This window comes from Camelus dromedarius, chromosome 2 (genome assembly GCF_036321535.1).
Source record: "Camelus dromedarius isolate mCamDro1 chromosome 2, mCamDro1.pat, whole genome shotgun sequence".
In the NCBI taxonomy this organism is placed as follows: Eukaryota; Metazoa; Chordata; class Mammalia; order Artiodactyla; family Camelidae; genus Camelus; species Camelus dromedarius.
In genome coordinates, this window is record NC_087437.1 from 59,668,388 (window position 1) to 59,694,111 (window position 25,724).

Below are 25,724 nucleotides of genomic sequence, written 5' to 3' on the forward strand. Positions count from 1 at the left end.
ATGACCTTCATAGTACCAGGAAATAACCAGCTCCATGGCCCAGTTAACTAAATTCTGGTATCACCTGGGTACATTAGAGACAAAACTCATTTCCATGACTCTCAGTAGGAGTCTGCTTTTTATACTGACTCTGGTAGCCAGCCTTCAAAATAGTCCCTAATGATCCTAACCTCCTGATAGTCAAGCCCTTGTGTAGTCTCTTCTGAATTGAATCAGCTGGTCTAGGTGGGGAATAGAAAACGGCAGAATGTGACAATGTGTCACATCAAAGACTGGGACATAAAAGGCATGGCAGCTTCCTCCTTGGCCTTTTGGATCACTCACCCTTGGGAAGCCAGCCACCATGTCAGGAGGACACTCAAGCAGCCCTGTGGAGGGACCCACATGGAGAGGAACGGGGGCTCCCACAAACAGCTGGCACCCACTTTCCAGTCACGAGAGGGAGTCACCTCGCAAGTGGATCCTCCAGCATCTGACAGACCTTCAGATGACTGTGGCCCTGGCTGATATCTGACTGCAACCTTGGGAGAGACCCTGAGCCAGAACTGCTCCGCCAACCTGCTCCTGACTTCCTGACCTAGAGAAACCATGAGAGATAGTAAATGATTATTGCTGTTCTGAGTTCTAAGGTTTGAGTGATTTGTTATGCAGCAATGCATAAATAATACATCCACTAATAGTCCATACACTTCCTCTCTAGTTTGAGAACTCAATAAATTCCACTGTGTGGGCAATGGGGACACTTCAATTACCACTCTGAGCAATTTGCGTATTTAAGAACACCGTTTTTCCAGTGTGGTGTATCTTTCCACAGAACTGGAATTTTCCTGCCCAATGAGAAATTTTTTAAAGAAAATCTGACCATTTCCCATATATGTGTTGCTGGAGATGTTTTTGGGGGGGGATTTCTCTCCTTTCGAAAGAACTCGGGTATGCAGAGTGCTTCCTGGTTAGTGCTGGAACTGAGGGGTGCTATAAAAAGAGATAGCTACGGGAATTGGGGTAAATGTTAAGAGTGAAGGCCACAGATTAATGGGTCAGGATCTCAGGCCTGGCCAGGACCCAAGGTGCCCAGACATCCAGACAGCACCATGAATCTCTGTCTCAAGGGCCCTGAATCTGCTTCAATTCCTAAGCCACAGCAATCTAATAAAATCCTTTCTTAGCCCATTACTACACACCTTAAGCCTGTGTTGGCCAAAGATGTTAGATTCTTTACACTGAAACAACTCCTCATCCCCAGCCTGAAGAAGCCTTTTTACCCAGAAAAAAATATTTTTAAAACTCCTAATCTCTGCCAACACAACACTTAGAAAAATGTCAACAATGACTAAGCATGTCTTATTCCGTCCTCAAGTAGTTGTGCAAATTGGCAGGCAAAAACTGTAATTAACAAGCAAATCAATCAACAAATATGTATTTTGTTTTTATAAATGGACCAGTTTAGCAATGCTCTAGACCTGGCAAAGCATCTTCTTTTACCCGATAATCGCACCTCCACTACCCACTCCCATGCACACACCTAACACTTTGTGATCATTTGCAAAATAAACATTTTTTGATCATTTGCAAAATAAACAAACAGGACACAAATTTTTTGCATCCAGTGTCAAGATTCTAACAAGGACTGGTTGTGACAGTGTCCTTTGGATATGCTCCGTAAAGTCGGATTTTGCCTGCTCCAGGACCCCAATTTGTCCCACCCCACCCACAGGTGTTCTCAGGGTCCCTCTTAGCAGGCCAGCAGATGGCACGGCTCCACACCTTTCCTTCCGAGACCAGCCGCAGTAAATGGGTGAGGCTGTCTCACTCACTGCCTGCTTACTCTGGCCCTTTCTGGCACGTGGTCTCCTTGCCCAGACTCAGGTCCTCAACATCTTTGCAAATGATCTTCAAAGCATCAGCTGGGGTCCTTAAGCATCAGCCCTTGTCTTCCTGAGAAGGAAAAGACCCTTAGGCTTCTGAACCCTCCAAAGCTCCTAATGCTTCAACAAGCATCACCAAAATGTCTTCTGCTATGACTTTGTCCAATGAAATCCTCTGGAAGTTAAACGGCAAGTTCACTTTAGTCAAGCCAACACCACACACATTCACGGTGGCAGCTGCAACAGTGCGAGGACCATTCAGGGCCTGCGTCACACCTTCGGTCCCTAAACACGGTGTCTGCTCTCATCCCCAGAACTCTGACTCAGTAACTCCAGCCTTCCCGTCTCCAGCCAGAAGGTGAGGTTAGGTCAAGCGAGCGGTTCACAGAAGGCTAAGAAACCAATTCACTGAGAGCCAATTTACAGAACTCAATTTGCCAAGAAAACCTTTCACCAAATGTATCTAATTTACTTACTGGAATGCTCAATGGGAATATTTAGCATCACTCACGGGAATCTTAGATTTTGGTAACTGACGATAAGGACACAGAAAAGTACATTTCAACAGCAGCAACCAAAGATCAGCTTTCCTGTTGGAATTCTTTAGTTGTTACTGATATTCTGGATGAGATTGTTTAGGTTACTGCTGACTTCTTTCAAACATTCAAAAATCTAAATTTGGATTACCATCCGTTGGATGGATCCATCTCTAGAAAAATTCAGAGCCCTCAGTCACAAGCCACCCAGAACACATGCCCTCACACCTCATCTCTGGGGGTCCCGCCTCTTCAGCGCCTATGCCCCAGGCTCTGTCCGTGGGGTGAGGGTCTCAGCAACAGTTGTCCAATCCCACTGGCTCTGGTAGGCCAGGCGGTCTCCACTGGCAGATGAGGAGACTCCCAAGATGCTGTGCAATAGCTGGGCCCTGCCGGCCAGCTGCTAGGGCTAATCCTCCCCCTTTAAGGGAACAGGGTTTGAAGGGTCAGGCAGCCTGCAAGTCCCCTCCCTTGCCTCTTCCCCTGGAGAGGCTGGAACTGGTAAATACTTGCTCTCCCGGGTGCCCTTTCATCCGGGGTGGCCATGTGACCCAGCCCTGATAACCACACAGAGATCTGCTAAGGGGGTCCTGAATGGTGGTGAGCAGGGCGTGGGGACAGTGAGAGCAGTCCTCTGTGGATACAGAAGGAAGGGGGCGGGGTGCATTGTCCATAGAGAATGTCAAACAGTCCTAGAACCAACTGTAAGTCAGTCTGCCTTTGCCTCTCACCATGCACTGGCCATCCTGAACAGCGGCAGTGGTATGATACCCTCACAGCTGGAGCAGATTGCTCCCCCTGCTACACCCACATCCCCCTCCAACCTGCAAGGGCTCCTGGACTAGTAGAGATGAACCCGTACACATATGATGGGCAGAGCCTGCTCTAGATTCTAAGATGGAAGGAGACGTCAGGCTGTGCAAATCACTCAGGGCCACTTTCAGGGAGAGTGACGATGTCCCCTTCCTTCAGTCAGCCCCAGGTCTTTATAAAAGCAGCCTCATTAGTGAGTGCAGTGACCCCGGTTCCCCTGTCATTTCCTAAGAGCCTCAGTGCTTCAGACATTCAGGGCCTGGGGCAGTTCACATCCCTTTCTCCTGCCTGTGCTCAAGCAGCAGCTGAGAGAAGGAGCCTCTGCATCTGCCGGTCAGATGCTGGCTGGTGCCTGCCGTGCCTTCATCCTCACTTCTTATCCAGGTGCCCCACCCCTTCCTCTAGGCTCAGGACCAGGAAAGCTTCCAGGACCACCGTCTCCAGGTTCCCTCAGCAATACCCATTTGTACAGCTGATCCAGCACCTTGAGGCAGGGAGGCCCAGTGTGACTAGGACTCAGGAGACCTGGGCTCTACTGACCTCCTGTACTAGTCTGCTGGTCGGCTGTGTGTCCTTGGATAAATCACTCTCTCTTGCTGAGCCTCAGTTTCCTGGCAGTAAAACCAGAAGGCCATACGGGGTGAAACCACTCTGACATTCTCCTCCCATCCCAGCCTGCTCTTCCCCTTCTTTTACATATCTGTCTGTTTTTTATAAAAACCATAACATGGTATTGCTCTAAATTTTTAAACATGCTTTAAAATGTTGAGAAAATAATATACTAGTTATATACTTTCTAAAGATTTTTTGAAAAATGATTCCATTTCTCTTTATACAAGGATTGGAAAGCTCATCTTCAGTGGGTTAGAGAAGGATTTGTAGCTTCCTAACCACTTCACTCCTAATTTAATCCATTTTGGATCTTGGTAGCTTTAGCTTATCTCACAAGTCAATGTGGATAATTAAGACAGAAGTCATGCTACCTCCTGGAGTTGAGCTATTTTCAGTGACACAGCTTCTAATTTTGCCAAATGCAATGCCATTACTTGCCCTAATTGTTGGGCACCTAGCATGTACTTGAAGGAGATGCCAGTGCTGATAACTTGTGGCCGCTGAGTCAAGCTGTAGGGGCTGGTTTAGGCACTGAGCACAGCTGAAGGCTGCACCCAGGACAGCAGCAATGCTTCAGGGTGACCCGGTCCTCACCAGCTGCAGGAAGGACCCCACCCACTGGGCAGAGTGCACTCCAAGGACATCAGAGGCAGAACCCCAGGGGAACAGGGGGAAAGATAAAGACCCAGCACATAGACTGAGAGAACAGGGCAATCCCAGCCACCCAGAATGGTGCATACTGCTTATTTGGAAAATGCATGATCTTTTCCAGGTACTGAGGCCCATCAGGGAACTTTATGTCCAGCAGTGCAATGGCCTGAAGGGGGCATGATGGGGCATTTGACGTCCAGTCAAGGTAGTGATCTGAGCTGACGAGGCAAGACCCCTTCCTGTACCAAATACAGAGAAATGCTAGGTAAAATACCAAAAATGAGATTTCTGAAACTAAAACCAAGATCAGAAGCTAAATAAATCTGTAGGTGCTTGAAGAGGAGATTCACAGTGATGATCAGGAGTTGAACCCACCCTGCATATGCTTTAGAGGCTGAGTTGTTTTGTGTGTGTATCAAAACTTATATTGAATTGAATATGCAATCTGTCTTTTTAAAATTAAATTAGTGTATAATTTACATTCAGTAAAATTCATCCTTTTAAATAGAGTACTATGAGTTTTGACAAATGCATTCAGTCATGTAACTACTACACCAATTAAGGCACAGGACAGTTCCATCACCCCTTAAACTCCCATCTGCCCTTTATAGTCAACCCCTTCCACCACCTCCTTTTTCTGGCAACCACTGATCTATTCCTGACTCAATAGTTTTGCCTTTTCCAGGATTCCATATGAATGGAATCATACAGTCTTTACAGAGACTATAGTTTAAATTCTCACCTATGGAGGGATATCAAAGATGCAGTCTTGCAAATTGGAGAGATACTGGAACAAAGCTCCTTAAATAAAGCCAGGAGTCAGGAAAGGGCTTCTCTATTTGGGAGCCGAGATTAGAAAAACTCTGCTTACTGACCCAAATATTAGGCACAAAAGTGGGCCGCTTAACTTGGCCTGTGCTGAAAATAGTCACCTATGAGATATCTAAACCTCTAGTGTGTGTGATACAAAGATGTAGACAGGTATTCTCATACAATCAGCATGATGTGAATGTCCTGATCCAGAAACTGTTTATCCCTTAGACACAGCTGAGTTAATCCCAATATCACACCATAGGAATAGTCCCACAATTGAAGCATATGTAGGACCCCTACAGAAGACAATTCCTCACCCCCAAAATTACAAAGTGTGCAAGAAAATGTATCTCGGCCACAAGAAAAAGTGTCAGAAGCCTGGATTCAAACACCTCTCCACCTTCAGCCCACAGCCCCCAGTTCCAAGGAAAGGCTGCCCAGGGACTGACTGGTGGGCAAACCTTTCCACACTGATCAGGGTGGATAGATGGGCAGCCAAGCAGAGGGAGGGAGATGGGTGCTGACTGTGCTGAGGACCCACTCCGGAAAATATCCCTCCCCATCCCAGCCCCCGTGTTTCAAATTCTTCAGGCACTGGAATCTTCTCGAAGGAGTGGCTCATTACAAAAATGAAAAGAAAAGAAACAGCCCAAACCATTTCTCATCTGAGGGCTGCAGTCAACACAGGAAAATTAAATTTTTAAGGAAGCAAGTGATCTTTGGCTGGGAGGATACCAAGAGGGTCCCAAAACCCCTTCAGTCCTCAGGATCCAATTAGCTTCCCTTTGGGTCACTGGGCTCTTCGGTGAGCTCTTCTCTGGCTGAGGAAGAGGGCCCTGTGCTTTGATGCCCTCTGCCTGCCTGCCAGGGCCTCTCACTGGGAAATGTCACGTCTACTACCACTCACCCCCTTGCCTCAGCTCATAGACCCACTGCTCAGCCGTGACCTAGGCCACGCTGCCGCGGCAGGCCCTCCTAACACTCACCCAGCCTTGACCGTGATCTCCAGATACACCCCACATATTCTCTGGGCACACCACCACCAGAAAAAAATCAAACACAGCCTTTACCTTGAAAGAACTCGAGATTAGTGAGGCAGCTAAACTTGCACACAGAAATCTTTAACATGAGCCAGAATGTGATAAGGGTTTAATGATGCTAAAGCTACCATTTATCACTGGAGCATTTTCTCTGTACTGAGCACTGGCCTAATTCCATTTCCAACATGGCCACAATAAGTCTTTGTGAGTCCTTCACCCCAACAGGGTCTGTCCCCCTGCTGTCCTGCCCTGAAGCAGCTGGAAGCTGGGAGGTTCAGGTCTTCCTCTGAGAATTTCAGCTCAAATGCTCAGCGGATCTGGAATTCACTGGGAGCCAGAAGATGGTGCTCATGTGTTCTCCTGCTTCCTATGGATCGTATGGTGCAGAGCCCCCTCCCTCCTTGCCTTCTCTCCTCCTTTGCTCCCTGCTCCCCACCTTGGGGCCCTGCTTCATCCTGCAGCTGTCCCCAGGAGCCCTGCCCAGCAAGTCCCAGTTGTTCTGCATCTTTACTTTTCTCAGAGCCAAACAGATCTCTGTCTTGCTAATACTGACTGCCTTTTGAAGCCTAATTATGATGCTAAATGATCACTGCTTTAAGAAGCAGGATAGGATTGGGGGAGAACTGGAGGAATGGGGAGGCACCTGGGATGGGGAGGATGGAGAATTTCTTCTTGTTTCGGCGTAGAGATTAAAGGACTGAAGGGGGCATTCTGGGGAAACTGGGGCTCGGAATGGTCCAAGCCCAAAGCTACATACCTGATTAGCGGTGGAGCTGGGACCCTAGCGTTGACTTTATCAGAAAGTGGGTGAGGATGAGAAATGGGATGTGGGCACAACAACCAGGTTGGGCAGGGTCTGCCCCAAGCTGTTCACAATCAGTGTTCATCGCCCCCTCCCTGCCCCATCAGGACTCCAGGGAAAGCCTAGAATCACTCCGCCAGGGAAGACGACAGGGACTCTGAAGGCTGGGCAGGGAGGCTGCGAAGTTGCCCCAGGACCAACTTGGCCTCGCTCCTGCCATACACTTCAGCATAACACAAACTTATTCGGGCCTGTGCAAGGTACGGGGCCCTGAGAAGGACACACAGACAGATGAGGCATGCCCCTGACATCCAGGAGTTCACAGCCTCCTGGGGGAGATGGATTGCTGCTATGGAAGCCACATCACCCACAAGGCCTGCCGTAAGACATCGGGGTCAGTTACCAAGTCAGTGTGATTGTGCTGGGCTGGGGTTGGGATTTCGCACTCACGTTTGGCTCCGCCGCCTGGCGCTGTGTTAGCTCTGCCGATAGGGGGCGCGAGAGGGCGCCTACCGGCTGGAGGCGGGCGAGCCGGCTCGCTCTTTCCTGTTTGTTCCCCGTCTGCTTCCTGTGGGCTTCCTGTTTCTGTGAGCACCATCCCACCACTATTCTTCCCCGGCCCCAGGCAAGGCCAAAGTGGAGCCCCAGCTGAATCCAGTGTGCAGATTTCCAGCCCGCAGAACCCGTTTCATCCCACCCTGTCCCCTAAGAGGCACGGTCCACGGCCAGCTGGCGCCCCTGCTGGGAGGTCTGGTCCCAGACGCTCGGCCCTCGCTCCTCCCAAGTCTGAGTTCCCGCTCTGCAGGGCCCCTCGGTGCGTCTGAGTGTTCCGTCTGCTCCCTCAGCCAGAGGAACGGAGGCCGCTCCCTGGACTTGCTGCCTCTGTCCCATCTCAGGGGTCTCCTTTTACCCCCTTCCGTTACTAGTTTAGTTAACAGCTTTATACGGTGTTTTCTGTTAAATGCTCTCTGTTCCACGCCTCTCCTCTTCCCCCACCCCCACGCCAAGTGTTTCTGTTTGTAGTAGGAAAAAAGGAAGACAACTCAGTCTTGATAGGGAAGAGTGAACATTGGTGGAGAGAGAGCTGACATCACCCGGCTGTCAAGCGGACGGACGTGCCCCGTGTCCACTCCACCCCTGTCTTTCCCAGTTTCCTGAGCCCCAGGTTCCCCTTTGTGTTTAAGCAAGTATGAGTTGGGTTTCTGTCACGTTCGACTGAGAGAGCCCTGACTAATATGGCTGAGGCGAAGCGTCTCGGAACTGAGTCGTCTAGAGTCAAGGTGAGTCAGGACTTCGTCTAGTCAGTTCCTCACCGGGTGCAGCAATCCCCCTGCCACGTCTCCACCACGCAGCAGCCCTGGCAGCGCGGGAACACAGCTCGCAGGTCCCTCTGGGCAGAAGCAGAGACGCTCTGGAGAATAAAACTAACCCAGACCACAAAAGGCACTATCAGAGATTCTGTTTATGAACGTGCCTAGATGTTCAGTCAACAGTGGCCGAGCCAGGACCAAGACAGGAGGCAAAATCTGAGGAAACCAAGTAACAGATATCAAGAATATAGTCCAGCTTCCATCCCAGGGTCCTGAGCGTTAATTCTGCCCCATACGGGTTTTCTCCCTCTCATTTGTGTGGGAAAATGTGTAGATAATATGTGTTGTGTAATTAGAGGATTGTATTAGTATTCCTTCTTTCTCTAGTCAGGCTCCTTTTGGAAATGTTGGGCTTCAAAGTTTGCCAAGATAAAAACATTTCTAATCCAGAATACCTTTCTCCTTCCTGCAGGACCAGGGTCACAGGCACCTTAGAGACCATTTGTTTAGTCCACCCCCTCCATACCCATCCCCAGATGAGGAGATGGAGGCTCCTGACTGAATCATGTAGCTGGTGACTCTCTAGGTCGGGAACAGAACCCTGGTCTCCTCTCAGAATGTAGGGGTCTGACAGATCAGAAACCTCACAGAACTCAGAGGTCTGGGAGCCACCACCCCTCAATGTCAGTCTGACAGGATCTCCTACAAGGCCCTTACATGAGAGACAGGGCTTCTGAGGGTCTTGGGGGCAGTAGGCCTGCAGGGCCATTCTCTCCAGCCATGATCATTTTTTGGGATTTCCCAAGAGTGGGAGCAGACTTACTTTCTATCAGAAAAATAATGGACATTTCAAGGAATACTGTAAAGTCTACTGGAAAATAAATTTTGGAATAAATCTCATAAGATAGTGTTCTAAAAATAGGTCAAAATTTACATGACTTTGACCCAATATAATTATTTAATCTATTTTATAAGTTATAAAAACAAAAAAATAGCTTAATGTAAGGTTATTGGTAACTTGTAAAGTTTATAAATAATGTAAAGCTAAAATTATAACTTTTTTTTAGGAGTGAGGAGTATAATAAAAAGCCTACTTTTTTTGAACTCTGATGTTAGCTTTGGGAATATATTAACGAAATAATTCCATTCATTTCATTGGACATTATGATGAAATTGTTCTATGTATTTAATGAAAGAGAAAAGATAAATTCCACTAAAAAATAATTGGCCCACAGCCAGCATACTTTAAATGAGAGGTAGAAAATACGGACATTTTACAAGATGAAATAAGATGAAGAATGTCTGCACCTGGAATAAATAATTTATAATGTGATTTGATTAAAAAATACCTTTAAACTGCTTTATTGAATAATGCACACAGATATGAAAGACATCACATAAAAGTTTTATCTGTATTTTTTTCAGTGTATCTTGAAAAACGTGGCTGTCCTGGAAACATTAGAGTTATATTTGGGAGATAGAAGAGTTACAGTTCTTAAACAAATATTGTTATTACTTCCACCACTACACTCTTCTCCCATCTGGATTCAGAATAGCCCAACCTGAACCCCAATTCCCATTTCTAATGCCAGGCTTCACCCTTTAACAGAAATGTGGGAGGGGCCTGGAAAGGCTTTGTGTCCTGAGGGTTTGGGGTGGCTTGATTCATCCTTTAAAAAGGCCCCCATTTTGTGTATAGCCTGGGAGGTTTCACATCCCTCAGAGGATGAGGGCATATTGAGCTTTCTTATGGTGGAGGGAGGGTTAGCGTGAAGTCCGATGCATCCCAGGGAGATGAACTTTAGGAAAGCTGAGCATCAGGACATCAAGTCCTTTCAAACCTGCAGTGCTTGAGACTCCGGGATTCCAAGACTCCGTGGCTGTGTCTCCTACCTGCAGGGGTTTGCATCCCCCACTATGAATACCACTGCCCTAGGGCACGGGCGTCCAAGATACCATCTAAACTCCTTAGTCCAGTTCCCGTGGAGCAGCCCTACCTACAAGTCTAGGTCCACTGCCCCTGCTGCCCCACACTCACAGCCTTGGTTTCTACCTTTCTGCCTCCACCATTTGCTCCAGGCTAGAGGAAGCTTACCCATGTCCAAGATCACACAGGCTGAAATCACCTCGCTGGTGGGAAGGGCTGCCAGACAGCAGGAACCAGCTCCCATCTTCGGACCTGCCCTAGGAAAGGACATTGGGTAAGAATTCCCCTTTCTCATCTCCACTGGATTCCCTGGGAATTCTTAAATTACAATCTGTGTTCCTTGGGGGGAAAATGAGTGCTTTATTCCCATGGCAGTGGAAAATCCACATTGTTTGGCTTTCCTGCTTCCGTGGCAGAATCTTGGAGTGTGCCAGGGGAGGCTGCATGACAGCGGCTGTGCGGCTCAGGGGAGGTGCCAAGACACTGAGGTCAGAACAGCTGGACGCCAACCTTGGCTCTGCTGCTCATCAGTTGTGTGACTTGGAGCAAGTCACGTAGCCTCTCCGAGCCCTGATTTCCTTACGTCCAAAACCTGCATGTTGCTATCTAGCCCACAGAGTCTGGGGAGGGTTAATGGGAGTACACAGCTAAAGTACCTAACACTGCCTGCAGACAGGAGGTGCCCTGTGCCATCCAGTCCATCCTGCTGTCCCCTGCTCTTCAGCTTAGGGTCAGCATACTTCCTCCTACCCTGGGACACGTTCAGGAAGCTGCTACTCATTTCCCAATCTCTAACCCTCAAATCCCGGAAGACAGGCTCAGCTCTCTGGGCTCCCTGTTCCTTGAGCAGCCCTGCCCTGGCTTTTCTGCCTCCAGCCCCAAAGGCTTCTTCAGACTTCTCAGTCAGTGCCCTTCTCCTGTGAGCCTGGAGCACTGGGTGTTTTACTTACACACACACACACACACACACACACACACACAAACACGCGCGCGCACCCCCCCCCCCCATGCACACATACCCCAGAGGCTTTCTCCCTTTTGGGCTGGAGCCAAACTCAGAGAGAAATGCAAAGTACAAAGGAGACGACTCGAATTCATTTTTCACATTCTTCCAGGATCCATGAACTTCAGGGTAATTAGACAGATGTGAAATGAATATGGGCTTTTTTTCAACCCTAGGTCTACTTAACTGCTTTGGTTGGGAGAACCATTAATAAATGATTAATGGAAATAGCTTCTGTAAAAATTGAATTATCTCAGATGTGTTGCAACCTGCTGCCCAGATGCTCTTTAGAGAGTTCAGAATTATTCATGGCTCCAAGTTGACTGTCTTCCTTTACACAGCAGATAATGCCCCGGGCAGAGGGACTCTCCCCAGAGTCAAGCATTTGGCTAATTGTTAGAGGGAAAAACTAAGGTCAAGATTAAACAACTGGTTCAAAGTGCCAGAAGCAGCCTGTGTGTGAGCCAGGATGGGAGCCTGGGGGCCAGGGCTTCCTGACCAGTAAGAGCCAGGCTGGTGCCCGATCATCCAAAATATCTCTTCCACCACCATGGGGATTTAATGGAAGCCAACAAAAAGCCAGGCAAGTGGGGAAAAAACAGGAAGTGTACACACCCCAAAATTCAGCAGGGGTTATCTGCAGGTGAGCTCACAGTGGAGACTTGGTTTTTGTTTCACTGCACTATTTTCTGTCTCGTTATCGCACTAGCTTTGAAATTAGGAAAAAAGCATTATTTTAATGACTCTTGTACAGAACATCTCCAAGCGCACCCGATTATAAAAAGGCAGACAGACTGAACACAGATGATCTGTTTATACCTCTCTCCTTCTCAGGGTGAAAAATGTTTGGGTTTAAGGTGGGCAGAGATTGCAAGGACCCCCATCACTGCAGGACCAGGGCAGATGACATCAAGAGAGTAGAGACCCTTGCTGCACCGTTAAGATTGCTCTGCAATGTCCTCTGGAGCTCCCTGGTGGCCTCCAGGGACTTCCCAGCCGGCTTGTGCATGACTGCCAGGCCAGAGACTCCACAGTCAAATGCGTTTTTCAAAGCCAGGGACAGCACTGCGTCCACCAGAGTGAGCTTGGGGACTGTGGGAAGAACAGGCCGCCCGCCACCCAGACGGTACTAGGAAAGAAAGGCTTTACTGACCAAAGGTCAGTTCCCAGGCTTCTAGGGCATGAGCTCTCGACTGTTGGAAGCCTCCGAGTTCAGAATTTTACCCCTAGTGGCAAAGTTAGAGGCTAGGGAACTGCTTTTCTGCTAGAAAGAACTAAACCACCTGTGTCCCCAGGTCTCGCACTTTCTTGCAAGTACCAACTGAGGTCCAGTTTCCACCCTTTAAAATATAATCCTGCAAATTCAGAGTCAGAAAGTGGATTGCCAAGTGGTTATCCAAGGTGTAGTGGTTGCCAAGGTGTAGAGATGGGAATAGGGATGAATGAACTGTCAGTTGTGCGAAGGACCTTTTTGAGAGTCTGAAAATGTTCTAAAACTGATATATAGTGACGGTTGTGCCACTTGGTAAAGTTACTAAAAATCATTGAATTCTATGCTTGAAATGGCTGAATTTTATGATAGGGAAAATACACCACAACAAAGCTGATTTAAAAAAAAATTTTTTAAGCCAAACACCTAATATTGATGTAATCTGCTTCCTGAAAACTCCCCAGCTGCTTTCACTGCATGGAATCAAGCTTGCCCTCCTCAGGACTCCTGGAGCCCCACTGTGGGCTCACTCCCACGTTAGACCTTACACTGTGATCCTTGTGGCTGTGTCTGCGTCTCCTGTCTAGGTCTCTGACTGCCACACATCCCTGCCTCGGCCACAGGGGCCCTCATGTCAGAGACACGGCAAACCCACCTGCAGGCTCAGAACTTCAGGATTCCAGGACTTAACTGGTACCCAAGGCCACATCCACACAGACATGTGTCACTCATACTCCAGAGCAGCTCATCTCAGGCCCAGTGGGACAGACAACCCCAAATAGCCCTCAGAGCAGTTTACCAATTTATCTCCCTGCAGTGGCTTGTGAGGGCCTCTCCACCTCTTCACTCATACTGGCACTATCTGACCATTTCCTTTTTGTCAGGCTGATGAGTGAAAATGGTATGTCATTTCTGTTTAAATTTGCATTTTCATGATTATTAAAGAGGCTTTCATATACTTCTTGTATTTGATTTTTTTTCTTTCATTAGTTTTTTAATATGAAAACCACAGTTACAAAAACACACATACAAACTTCAAGCTGAACGCACTTGCTTCATCATCATGTTTACAAAATGGAAACCTGGACTGGAGTGTCAGTATGTCCAGCTGCTCAGATGCCTCCCTGGCCAGTGCCCTGTGCCCTTGGCTCTTATTTCAGACCCCAGGTTTCTCCCAGGACCACCTCTGGGCTGAGGCTCACACTCTTCTATAACCGCCACCTTCACATCCTGAGCCCAGCTGCCTGGGAACAATCCCTGCCCAAGAGTTAATGACAGCCAGCCCAGCCCAGCCCCATGGGGCACCTGGCCTAGTTCAAGATCAGGGACAATAGACAGTTAACAAGTCCCGAGGTTCACTCATTCAATCATTTATTCACCAACTAAAAATATGTATTGCATCAGCCTTGTGCCAGACACCGGACTCGGCACAGTGGTGAGTGAGAACTATCACTTGACCTGCCTCCGCAGAGCACACGGTTCCTTGGAAGAGAGACATTAAATGAGCAATTGTACAAATTAATGTAAAACTGCAACTGGCACAAGTGCCCAAAAGGAGAGGTTGATAGGATGATGAAAACTGGTCAGGAGGTCAGGGAAGGCTTCCTGAGGATACAGTGACTCTGCTGAGAACTAGAGGAAGCAGTGGAGTGCTTTCCAGGACCACCCATCCTTTCATGCACAACTCTGATCAGCCAGTGAGAGCCGAGAAATGGGGCTGCCTGGAGCTGGGACCCCAGACATGAACCCAGGCCTACTCACGTCTCTTGGCTAGACACCCATACCCCAGCTTCCTAGCCCAAGAGGCCCACGGGGGTCTTGTGTCTGTCTCAGCAAGAGGACAAAGGCCCCATTTCATCAGCTGCCATCAAAATCAGTGAAGCCCAGAAAGATTCTACTGCCCAGGGACTGAAGACCTCAGAGACAGAGAGCCCCAGAGACCCAGGGTGGAAAATTGGCTGTTAGCTGCATTTTTAGGCAGATGCAGTCTAATTTGTGCTGTGAAGAAAGGAGGAAGGAATCATTTCTTTCCACTAACACCGACCCTCCCACTCCTCAGGCTAGAGATTGCCTCCCCCGTGAACTTATGGTGATGCTGCTCTCTAGAGTTTACAAATGATGTGGGGGGCTGATTCACTGCTGCCTGGGGGTCAGCTGAGGAGAGAAGCTGTCATCCCCATCTCTCTCCCAATTGCTCAAGGATTGTTATAAAACACATTTCCCTCCCCCTTCCCTGGTGAAACGGTGAAATAGAGCATCCACTGCTTTGATTCCTAATTGGCACAGACAGCCAGCTCGCTTCAGGGTCTAGAGTTCACTTCAGAATGATCTTATTTAAAACAACTTACTTTTTAAATGCCCACATCCTGCCCTCTGTGATGCAGAAGATTACACCTTCCCTTGGTTTTGGATGGAGAGTGTTTGGGGCACGTTAACCTGACCGCTGATGCCTAAGAATCCCTAGGAGGAAGCCAGAGCAGCAAGATGGGTTGATTATTTCAAAGATGGTTTCATGAGATTGCATGGAAAGGGTGGAAGAATCCTCCTTTGGAGGATTTGGTAGTTCAGTGACACAGTAGAAAAAGGAGTGGCTAGGACAGGCACCTGGGTGGAGGTCCAGCTCCCACTCCCCACCCCCAGTTTACTAAGGCACCTGACACTTCACTCCTCTCAAAGTCTTAACTGTATTCTCTATAATTTAAGGGGTAGGACCAGATTTTCTCTAAACTTTTTTTCCAGTTTAATGTCCATGACTATTAATCAATTTTTATTTTTTTATTGTCACATCATATTCATATGATTCTTGGTGGCTTACAAAAAAAAAATTTGGCACACATTTTTAAAACTTCACTGAGGGAATTAGAAGAAAAAGAAGAGTAAACTTGGGCTCTATATACTTTGATAGAGGTGGGCCAAAACTGGCCTCTGAGCTTCCTTGCAGCCAATACAAGGAGGGAAATACAATAGATTACAAGACTAAGAGCATAGGTTTAGTGAGGATAAACCAGTTGCTTAGGAAAAGGTCAACTTCCTGGTTCTAAGGTCTGAGAGAAATTTCTCACTTGGCTCTTCAGAAGAGGGAATTCTGTCCTGTTATTAGTAAATCCTCAACAATGTCTTTTCAAGAAACATATGAACCTTCTTATAAGGTCCCCCAGGGGCAGCCAGTGAATTGTGCATAAAAAATACATTTTGACCTGGATCAAAAAACTGCAGTCCACGTCTGAAGTTCTCTGGTGGCCTTTGTAAGCCAGGTGGCCCATAGCAGAGTAGCTAGAACAGTGTTTCTCAACTGAGGGCCCAACTGAGGACTCCTGGGGGTCCCCAGACAAGTTCCTGAGTTGACAAACAACACTGATTTGAGGCAGCACTTCTCAATCATTTTCATGTAAATTCGTAGAGAGGCAAAGCAAGGCATACACCCTAGGGCCATCTGAGCTAAAGGTCCTCCAGTCACAGTATTCACATAATGAGATGCAGTTGTCCCTTGGGCACCACTGCTTCCCTGCCTCCTCTCCACCACCCCTCCATGCTGCCACTGCCCCAGCTACTAGGGGACAATGTTGGCCTGGATAAAATAGCCTTTCTTGGCTCCCAATCCCCCAGAGTAAGGCTCACGTGCCTCTGCATGCCTGTCAGGTTTCTATGTGATCATCCCCCCTTGTCCTGTGGCCTCAACAGAGAACCTTCTCCCCCTCCTCGTGCCAGAGTCAAGCCCCCAACACTCCAGTCAACCCGCTGATGTGACTTTGTGTAGTCAGGTGGGTTCCCTCTGTATCTCTCCTCCCAAGTAAGTTTCTCTTTTGACATTTCCCCCATCCTCCAAGACTTAGACACCAAAGCCAAGTCTTCCCTACTTTTCCAGGAGATATAACCTCCCTCTCTCCCGTGGCGCTTGGTCAGGGCCACGTTCATTCACACAGCTCTCATTACCGAGTCCTGCCAGCCTTCGGCTCACAGGCAGAATTTTTAGTTTCTGGGGTTTAGGTCTGTCTCCCCAACTTGATGGGAACTTCTTGAGGGCAAAGGCCTCAGCTCACAAGATTCAGTCCTCCAGGGTCTCGGCTTCCCACCACACCCCCAGCAGAAGTTCTGCAGGTGTCTGCAGAATTCACCTGCAGGACAGAGGGGCACAGAGGGTAGTGTCAGGGAAAGGAGAGGCCTGGGGGGCGGGAGGGGGAGTGCGCCTTTTTCTGATGGGTGGGGAGGGAGGAGAGTCAGCAGGTGGCAGGCCTACTGGCTGGATGAGCTGGGGAGGGGCAGGGACTTCTAATCTCTGTGACAGTAGGGCTGGCCTGGACAGTAGCCAAGAGCAGGAGTGGGAAAGCAGTGTTCCCCCTGCGGATGGGCACCTGACCCGCTTTGTGCTTATTGGCATTTCTTGCTGCATCTGTTTATTTGACCAAAGCATCCTGATCACAATGGCCACGCGAGCTTGTTGACATATTGGAAATTCCGCATTCATGCAACTCGGGCTTCAGCCTTCCATCCGCCAGCTGTGCCAGGTATTAATTAAAACAGTGGGTGAGGAGAGCTAAATCAATCCCCTGGGGGAGGGGTGGGCTTATTTTTCAAATGGATAGGGTTTCAGCTCCAGGGCGCGCTAGTTTGCTTTTCAGAGTTCCAAACAGGCATTTGTGATACACCACTGTGCCCAGCACCTTCTACTGGCTTCCTGAGCATTCCCAAACACTGAGGTGTGTGTGCAGCTATGTGCGATCATGTACCTGTGACCTGCACGTATGTGAGTGCTTGTGTGAGCTTGTGTGCTTGTTCGTGCGCGTGCACGTCTGCGTCTATCCAGCCCACAGGCCCCAGCACCAATGGCAGGCACAACCTACGCCAATGCATTTGGTGGCCGAATAGGTTCCAGCTGCTCTTTGTTGCACTGAAAGCGCCAGGGAAGCTGTGCTGCTCACACGGATCACTTGAGATGGAAAGAGACAGTGTTTGCACTGCAATCCTTGTGGTGTTATTTCTAGGACTCTGAAATGCCTCTTGAGAACTGGATCTGGCGGGCTAGGAATACCTCATTGTGAATGTTGCCAGCTCCTCCCAGAAGGGCTCAGGTCACTCCTCTCAGGTGAGTTATGTCATTATTTGTCTCGTTCTGAATGGCAGCTCAGGATCACGGGAGTAGGGGCAGGAGTTTACATGAAATATGATGAAATAGATCCCTCCCCCAACCCAAACCTGTACAGGGACACGGGGGCCCTACGGGAAGGAGCCCAGACCTGGTGGTTGTGAGCTCTGGGGTCTGAGATCTGAGCCCTGACATACCATGTGATCTTAAAAAACTACCTCCGTCTCTTAGGATCTGTTTTCTCATTTGCAAATGAAGGGGTTGAATTATGTCCTTTCGATGGTTGCTTCTGTCTACCAAGCTCTAGGATGGGTTCACAAAATGGAACTATTCTGCTGTTTTTGGTGGGAATCCTAGACTCCTAAAAATGTCAGAGCTGGAAGGGACCTTAGCCCAATTCCTAGCCCAACCTCCACCCTTCCCAGAAGTCGGCAACTTGTTAGCGCAAGTCAAGGCAGAATAGATCAAATATCTATTATGGGAGAGATTAGGACTATCCTGGCCCCTTGGTGCTGTTTTGAATGCATTTCATTTCTGTGATGTGACAGCTCACATCCCCTCAGCTTTGGTCAAGACTTGGCTCAGGCCTCAGCCCTTTCCCAGACTCCCACTCTCTCTTTGAATTTCTCCCCCCAGCACTAGGCAAACATTCTGATTGTAGCATCTGGAACCCTCGGGGGGCTTGCTACACAAAGCATGGTCCTTAGCAGAAGTAGGATCACCTGGGAGCTTGTAGGAACGGCAGAACATCAGGCCCCGCTGGGACCTTTTAACCAGATCCCCAGGTGATTCATTGGCACATTAAGCTTCAGAGCTGCTGTTTTAGGGAAAACCTAGTCTATTCTGTGTCTATTCTATTCACTGGTCTGTCTCCCCAGCTAGACAGTGAGTAATGTAAGGCTCCTTGATTTTTGCATCCTGGGGCTTAGAATGGTCCCTGATGCAAAATAGGTGCTCAACAGTATTGAAGAAATAATTGAAGTGAGCCTATGCAGGCTTCTTGACGGCTGTGAACTTGGCACCAGTTCTGAAAGAGACCTGGTCTTGATGGACAGGAAAAAGTGAGCATCTGGGAAGTATTCCCTTAGCCCAGAGACAGGATTTACAGATCAGCCTGGTTGGAAGGGAGAGTGTGGCATGAAAAAGCATGAGAGGAAGTGGAGAGGAGAAGAGGTAGGGAGAGAGGATGCTGAGGAGCTGGAAGATGGCTAGATCGGGATGTTTGGGACAGATCTATCTACCCATCTCACACCCACCTCCTCCAATCTCATGTCCTATTGTTCAGTTAACCCTGAACACAGATGAGCATCATGGGTTGATACGAGGCTCTGGCTCAGAGAGACTGGATTCCAATCCCAGTTTCGCCACAAAAAGATGCTGTGTGATCTTAGGCAAATCACTGAACCTCTCTACGTGTCAGTTTCCTCATCTCTCAAATGGGGATCACGTTCAATTTTTTTAAAAAAAGAAGTCCAAATATTTTTTAATAAAATAAAATGGGATCACAGAAATATCTTCCTCAAAGGGTCCCAGTGAGGATTGAATGAGATGATGAAGTGCATTGGCAGAGTGCCTGGCGTGAGGAGAGGGCTCGACAGAAGTGACATGATTGTAAGTGAAAGAATAAACTCTCAGCACCAGCTCGCTTTAGCCTGTCCAGCCTGAGAGCACCAAGCTCGGTTTGCAGGCTCTTAAACCCAGCTCTTGCATCAAAGGCTGCAAATTTCTCTCTCGCTGGCTCTCAGGGCCTTCTCAAACTCTCTCTCCTGTCCCTGAGAGCCTCAGATTCACGTTTCTCAGGAGGGTTTCTCCTCTAGTCTCCAGGAGTCCTCTCTTCCCAGAGGAGAAGACTATGCCATCCACTCACCTCTTTTGATTGTCAGGCAGGAGTGACTTGACTGAGGAGCAGTGCCTGGCCTGGCTTTGCCTGGACCATAAAGCCCCATTGATGGCTTCCAGAAACTGCTACCCAAATGCTATTGCCTTTATGTTGGCACCTGACAAGAAGTATGGAGCGTGTTTGATTTGCTGGAGCAGAGCAAGCCTGGTAGCATGAGCCAGGGGCTTCCTAGTTGCCTCCTATACCCTTAGCTATGTCCAGGATTCTGTAGCAGGACCGCCCACCTGCAGTCGTGCAGTTGGTACACACTAGAGTCTGTATAAGTGGCAACCACCACCCTACCTGGAGTTGGGCAGTGTACAACCTGATCAGATGTACACTGTACTCCTTTCCCCAAGCCCCACAGCAATCCATGCCGTGTTCCTTGTGAATAATTAAGGAGCCTTAGGAATGGCTGTGCAGATGTTAGGCATGGGTTGTTCAAAGTGGTGCCAGACCTGCGCTTTTGAAACAATCCCTGCCATTTTTTTGGGCGGGGGTGAGGAGCAGGGAATTAAGTTTGTTTGTTTGTTTAAATGGAGATACTGGGAATTGAACCCAGAATCTCATGCATGCTGACCATGTGCTCTACCACTGAGCTATAACCTCCCCCAATCCCTGCCATTTTAAATTGTATTCTAGGGGTAAAAATATTGACCTGCACCCCAGTCATCTAGGAGAGGAAAGAGCTGGGAAAAGGACACAGCAGGAGAAGTTCTACACTGTGCACTCGGCTTGTTTCTTTCTGGGGGACCTGCCCCCTGGGCTTCAGGTTCCAGGCAGATCTGCATCAGCCAAGCACAGGGGACACGTTCTCTGAGACGCTTTGTGTCCAGGGCTGTGAGGGTGGGCACTGAGAAGTGAGGCCGACACTGAAGGCTGCTGCAAACCATTCCATCAGCACCAGCCAATGGTTTTAGTACCATTTGTTCCAAATCACCTGACAAATGTCCCCTGAGCATTGCCAGAGTCTTCTCCAAGTTAATGGCCCCTTTCCTCCCTGCTCTGTCTGTCTGATGAGGCACTTCTTACATTTGAATCTGTATGGCAATGGAGGAATGGTGGCCCCATTTATTCTTAATAATGTGACTGAGAAATACCAGTAATTACATAATGACTACAGAAGAATCACATTTAAATATATGAAGAGAGGAGTGATTTGTATCACATTTCCCCAATGAATATGTAATTACTGGCTATAAAAGCACCTTCCTGACTCACAAAATGACCACCTTTTGTCCTTGTAAGAAGAGATGAGATTTGTATTCATTTGTGCAGGTCAGGTAGCCTGAGATATTTGAGGTAAACCACCCTCCTTAGTCCTCCCAAATTACACTGCTCCATCCTGAGTCAGCTGGTAGGACCCGCCCTGTCCCCGCTCAAGAGGGTCAGACTGAAAGACCTCTTTAGTCCCTTCTGGCCCCCAGCTGCTCTGCACCTTGTCTCCAGTTACCCCTGCTCAGCGATTCGGGTCAGCCAGCTGGACGACCTGGTAGCTTTGTGCTGGCCCCGGCTCTCCACTTGTCTTCCCTGGGAGACCCCAGACATCCTGGGCTCCCATTTTCCTCTCTTGCTGTATGTCTCCGAGGGCTGAGGGCCAGGGAGGGTGGTGGGCTCTGCCTACTGCCCACACCTCCCAGCGGGGAGTAGTGCACAGTCTGAACCAATTAGGGCAGACAGTGCCACCAATGATAGCACAGAGCGAGGAGGCTTCTGCTGGCTCCCAGTATGGCCAGGACCACTAGGAGTCCCCAAGGAAGAGGCAGCCTCCCTCCCTGGCCAGATTTGGGGCCACTTAGTCTGCTCTCATGTTTGAATCAGCCAGACAGGATGGGCCTGCCGTCCCCTAAGTCCCTGGATGGAGCATCCCACCTCTGCGCCATTGGTCCACATAGGAGGAGCCTGTCAGCCTGCAGGTCATGTGCTATGGTCTGGTCTAAGGTCATGGTGGCCCAGATGGCCTCTTTCTCCCTGACTTTTCCTGACATTCTGTTTTAGAGGTCACCATCTCGTCTCCAGCTTCACTAACACCTTTGTCATTAAGGACGAGTATAAAAAACAAAAATACACAAAGGGTGCTATGGGCAGCTCTAAATAGTTCTGACCTACATCCAACCATCAGCTACCTCAAAGCATTTGTGAAAGGATCACAGAATCTCAAAGTCCCTTGTGAAGAACCTAAAAAAGTGAAAAAGAAGCTAACTTTCCCCTCATCCATCATTTGCCTGTGACCTAACATTCAGGTCTAAAACTTCGACCGCTGAATCTTCACTTATGAAAAATCTTTAGCTCCTTGGACTTCTCCTTTGTAACACTGGACACATGGCTAATTGAATCTAAAAAGCATATGCTAAAATTTCAATAGGAAAGCAGAGGAACCGGAGGAGCCAAACAGTTTTGGATAAGAGCAAAGTTGGAGGATGTACACCCCCTGCCTTCAAGACTTCCTGCAGCAGAACCAGTGTGGTGTTAGTGAAAGGAGAGACTCGGGTCAGTGGGCAGAACAGAAAGCCCAGGAATAAACCCACACATGTACAGTCACTGAATTTTGACAAGGGCACCAGGGCAATTCACAACGCTTAAGCACTGTCGTCATTCAAAGTGATGTGTCTACGTTTTAGTGAACGCCTATCTACCCTCCTAGGCTGCGTGCCCAAGCAGGAGAAAGACTGTCGCTTGTTCACAGCTATGTCCCCAACACTTGATACAATGCCTGGCACAGGCTCAAAGCTTAACAAACATGTTTTGAAGGAAGGAAGGGGGAAGGCTGGCAGGCGGGCAGGCTTGACGCTCTGGATGTGAATGGGCTCTTTCTCCAAACTCAGACTTCTGTCAACATCCATGTAGCTATTCTTTCTTCTTCACACTTACAAGATGTTACATAATGTTTCATTCACTTTCCAACTCTCGTTACTTCCGAAGTGTGGTTTTTCCAGTTACAAAGACATGAATATCAGAAGCGAGCAGGTCTTTGTACCATCTGCTCTGGCAGAAGGATTGCATTATTAAGATGGTGCATCTTCCCTGAGCTCCAGGGTTGAATCAGCCCCAAAGCTACTGCAGCTCCTTCTGTCACCTGCTTGTGGTCTGGGTGAGACACCTCAGAACGCTCAGAATTTCAGCCAGGCCCAGGCCAGGGACAATGCAGATGACCCTATTATATTGACTGTGAGTTTTATTGATCGTCCTATTGTATAGGCTAGAAAGCAGTGCTAAATGTCATTAACCATTTTTGTGGGCTGGTAAAAAAAAGGTAGTTACCTGCAGGGAGGCCTCACAGAAGCCAAGATATTACCTGACTCCCTGTCTCTGGTCCCCTTGGACATTTCAGTCTCTCAGCTGGAGCGCCCGTCCCGAGCAGACTCAGGCATCTCAGACAGCTTTCCATTTGCAATATGGAAATCTAGCTGCTTTCTGCTCCTGGTGGTGCAGCATCTACAGTGACTCAGATCATTTTCACAGTTTTTAAATGTATTCTCTCAGATCAACCAAAGTATGTAATAGGAAATGATGCAGTGTTGAATTGGCCCAATAACTCACACCAGATGTTTCAACAAGAGCAGATGTATACTTAAGAAAATATACTGAGAACTCACAGTTTGCTTTGCCAAATGGAAATTGTTCCTTCCCCGAGGTTCCCTCAGCATCTTTAGAGGGAGGGAAGGCTTTGTGAGAGACAGTTATGTCTCCAGGAGGTGAGAGCCCTGGCTTCAGATAGGATCTCTGGCAGGAAATGAACGGGGCGTTTCATAAATGTGCTTCTCACTCAGAGCACTGCTCCAAAGGTACAGAGCCAAGCAAACCAAGCCTGTGTGATGGCTCCGATTACGAGTTACACCAGGACTCAGTGCCCAGCCTTGTCTCCTGATGGTATCTCATCCCCAGGCACTGTGATCACAGCACGGTGTTACGTACTGTAATTTCCTCACCGTGCTGCGCAGCTCAGGAGAGACTGTCTGGAGCAGAGCTGTCAGACTTCGTATTTTCAAGGTTGACTTTGAGCATTGAAGGAAGTCCCCTTGGGCCCATCCAGACTATGCTGGCTTCTTTCTCTAAACCTGTACTGCTCCTAAGACTATACCTAAAAATGTAGCTCTAACCAGAAGCTGGAAAGGCTGGAAGGGGCCCTGGGGAATCACACAGCTCCCCCTGCCCACCACCCTCCATCACCCATTCTCTCCTCCATATTCCCGAGAAGACTGGTTCAGACTCTGAGCACCTGCAGAGGTGGGCGCTCACGACCTCATGGGGGAGGCCCACAGACCGCAGGCGGGTCTTACTGTCCAGACTGGTTCACAGCATTAGGCCAAGACGTGTCCGCCTTTAATGTCCATTTGTGGTTCACGGTCCTAACTCCGGCAGCCCCACAATTCTAACCCTTCTTCCATCTGACTTCTGCAAGGCCCTGGTGAAACTTTTTTTCTTTCTACAATTCTCACCCCAGAATTCTGCTGATTCTCCTCTAGTTAGTTAGCTACCTTTTCTCATCAAGTGGACCTCAGGAGCTGGCCTTTTCTTTTCTTCCTTTGTGTTCAACGAGTGCCTTCCCTGCCCAGCCTCCTACTCCCACGTTGTTCTCACCATAAACCTCGTACGGGATGGAGCATAGAGTAAACGCTCCCCATGCAGATGCCCAGCAAACCCAGAACCCTCTGCCAAAAGCCATGGCAGACGTTGGCTCACACTCTCCTGAGCCCTGTGAATGATGTAAGGCCAACTGATAAGTATGGTGAGAATATACAAGTGCTACGAAGGCCTCATATGAAACACGAACCAAACCCAGGCCAATCCTGAGCTCCAGCGACCCACAGTGGATAAATGAGACCTTTGTGTTAGCCCACGATGTCCCCTTAGACCCCTTAGGCCTCAGCAGGGAACCCCCGACATCAGCAGTCCACAACCTGAGTGAGGCCTGTTTTCTTGCTACAGCTTAGATGCTGAGGGATCTTCAGAATTGCTTAGAGTTGAGCTTTTTTGGCAAATGAACTTTCACAAGACCATAAAACAACTCCAGCAAAGCTCCACAAGGTGACACTCTGGCCGGAGGCCTAACCCCCACAGCTGATCTTTCCTTCATTCCTCAGAGACTCCTGAGAATCATTCTTGGAACCCTGGGGTTCCACAGAACACAGTGTGAGAACCACCACTCCAGATCTTGCTCTGTAACTTGGATTTACAGAGAACCTGCCAAACCACCAAACACTCAAATCTCACATCTCTTGCACCTACTACAAGATAGGATAACTCAGACTCAGAGAATTCTGGGGTTGGAAAGAACCAGAGACATCATCTGGACAAACTCACTTTACAGGGAAAGAAATCAGAAGTCCTAACTAGAAAAAGAACTCATGCAAGATGCAGAGCAAGTGGTGGCAGAGCAGGATGACGACCCAGGGCAGGGAAGGAGGAGGTGTGGTACACTCGCTGAATGAGAGAGGGGAAGGCCCTGGGAAAGTAGCCACTGGAGACCTAAGCTGCCCTCCTGTGCGCGCCCCCAGGCTCCAGCGCCCTATTGGTGGCCCTCAGTGCCAATCATCTCCCTCCGTGGTGCCCTGCCCAGGCCCGCCCACTGGACAACTGCTGTTTCCCACCTCCTCCTGTTAACCAAGTTTATTCTGTTTCCATCCGTTCAGCGTCCTCCTTCTCCTTAAGTTAAACCAATCCTCGTTAAAAAGCCTGAGAGGCCTGTAATCTCTCAAATTACATACTATTTTGGGGTCAATGTATCTTTTCTTTAAATTGTCTAATTTATTGACATAAACCTGCTCATAAAACCCTCTTGTTATCTTTGCAACATCTGCAGCTTCCACAACAAGGGCCCCTTTTACATCCCTGCTGTGGGTTATTTGAGCTTTCTCTCATGTTTTCTTCAGCAGTCTTATCAGAGGTTTGTCTATTTCATTATTTTGTTGCAAAGATCACTATTTCTGTGTCATTAATTTATACTCGTCATTATTTTCTTCCCTCCACTTTTTTTAAGTTTACTCTTTTGTACTTTTTCTGATTTCTTGAGTTGTAGTTTAGTGCACTCATTTTCAGGCTCCTTTTAAAAATAAAGTTTTATTACAATATAATTCACATACCATAATAATTACCCATTTAAAGTATATAATTCAATATTTTTTTGTACATTCACAGAGTTGTGCAGCTATCACCACAGCCAGTTTGGGGGCATTTTAT

General features: G+C 48.3%; 1 long non-coding RNA gene across 1 annotated transcript in view; it reads left to right on the forward strand.

The window, feature by feature from the left end:
- Positions 1-7,719: 7,719 nt before the first annotated feature.
- The window catches only part of LOC116153542 (uncharacterized), a 93,594-nt gene continuing 75,589 nt past the window's right edge, over positions 7,720-25,724 (forward strand). The window contains exons 1-2 of the long non-coding RNA XR_010383941.1: positions 7,720-8,412; positions 10,522-10,643. This is a non-coding gene — a long non-coding RNA (uncharacterized LOC116153542). The remainder of the gene's footprint in view (positions 8,413-10,521; positions 10,644-25,724) is intronic.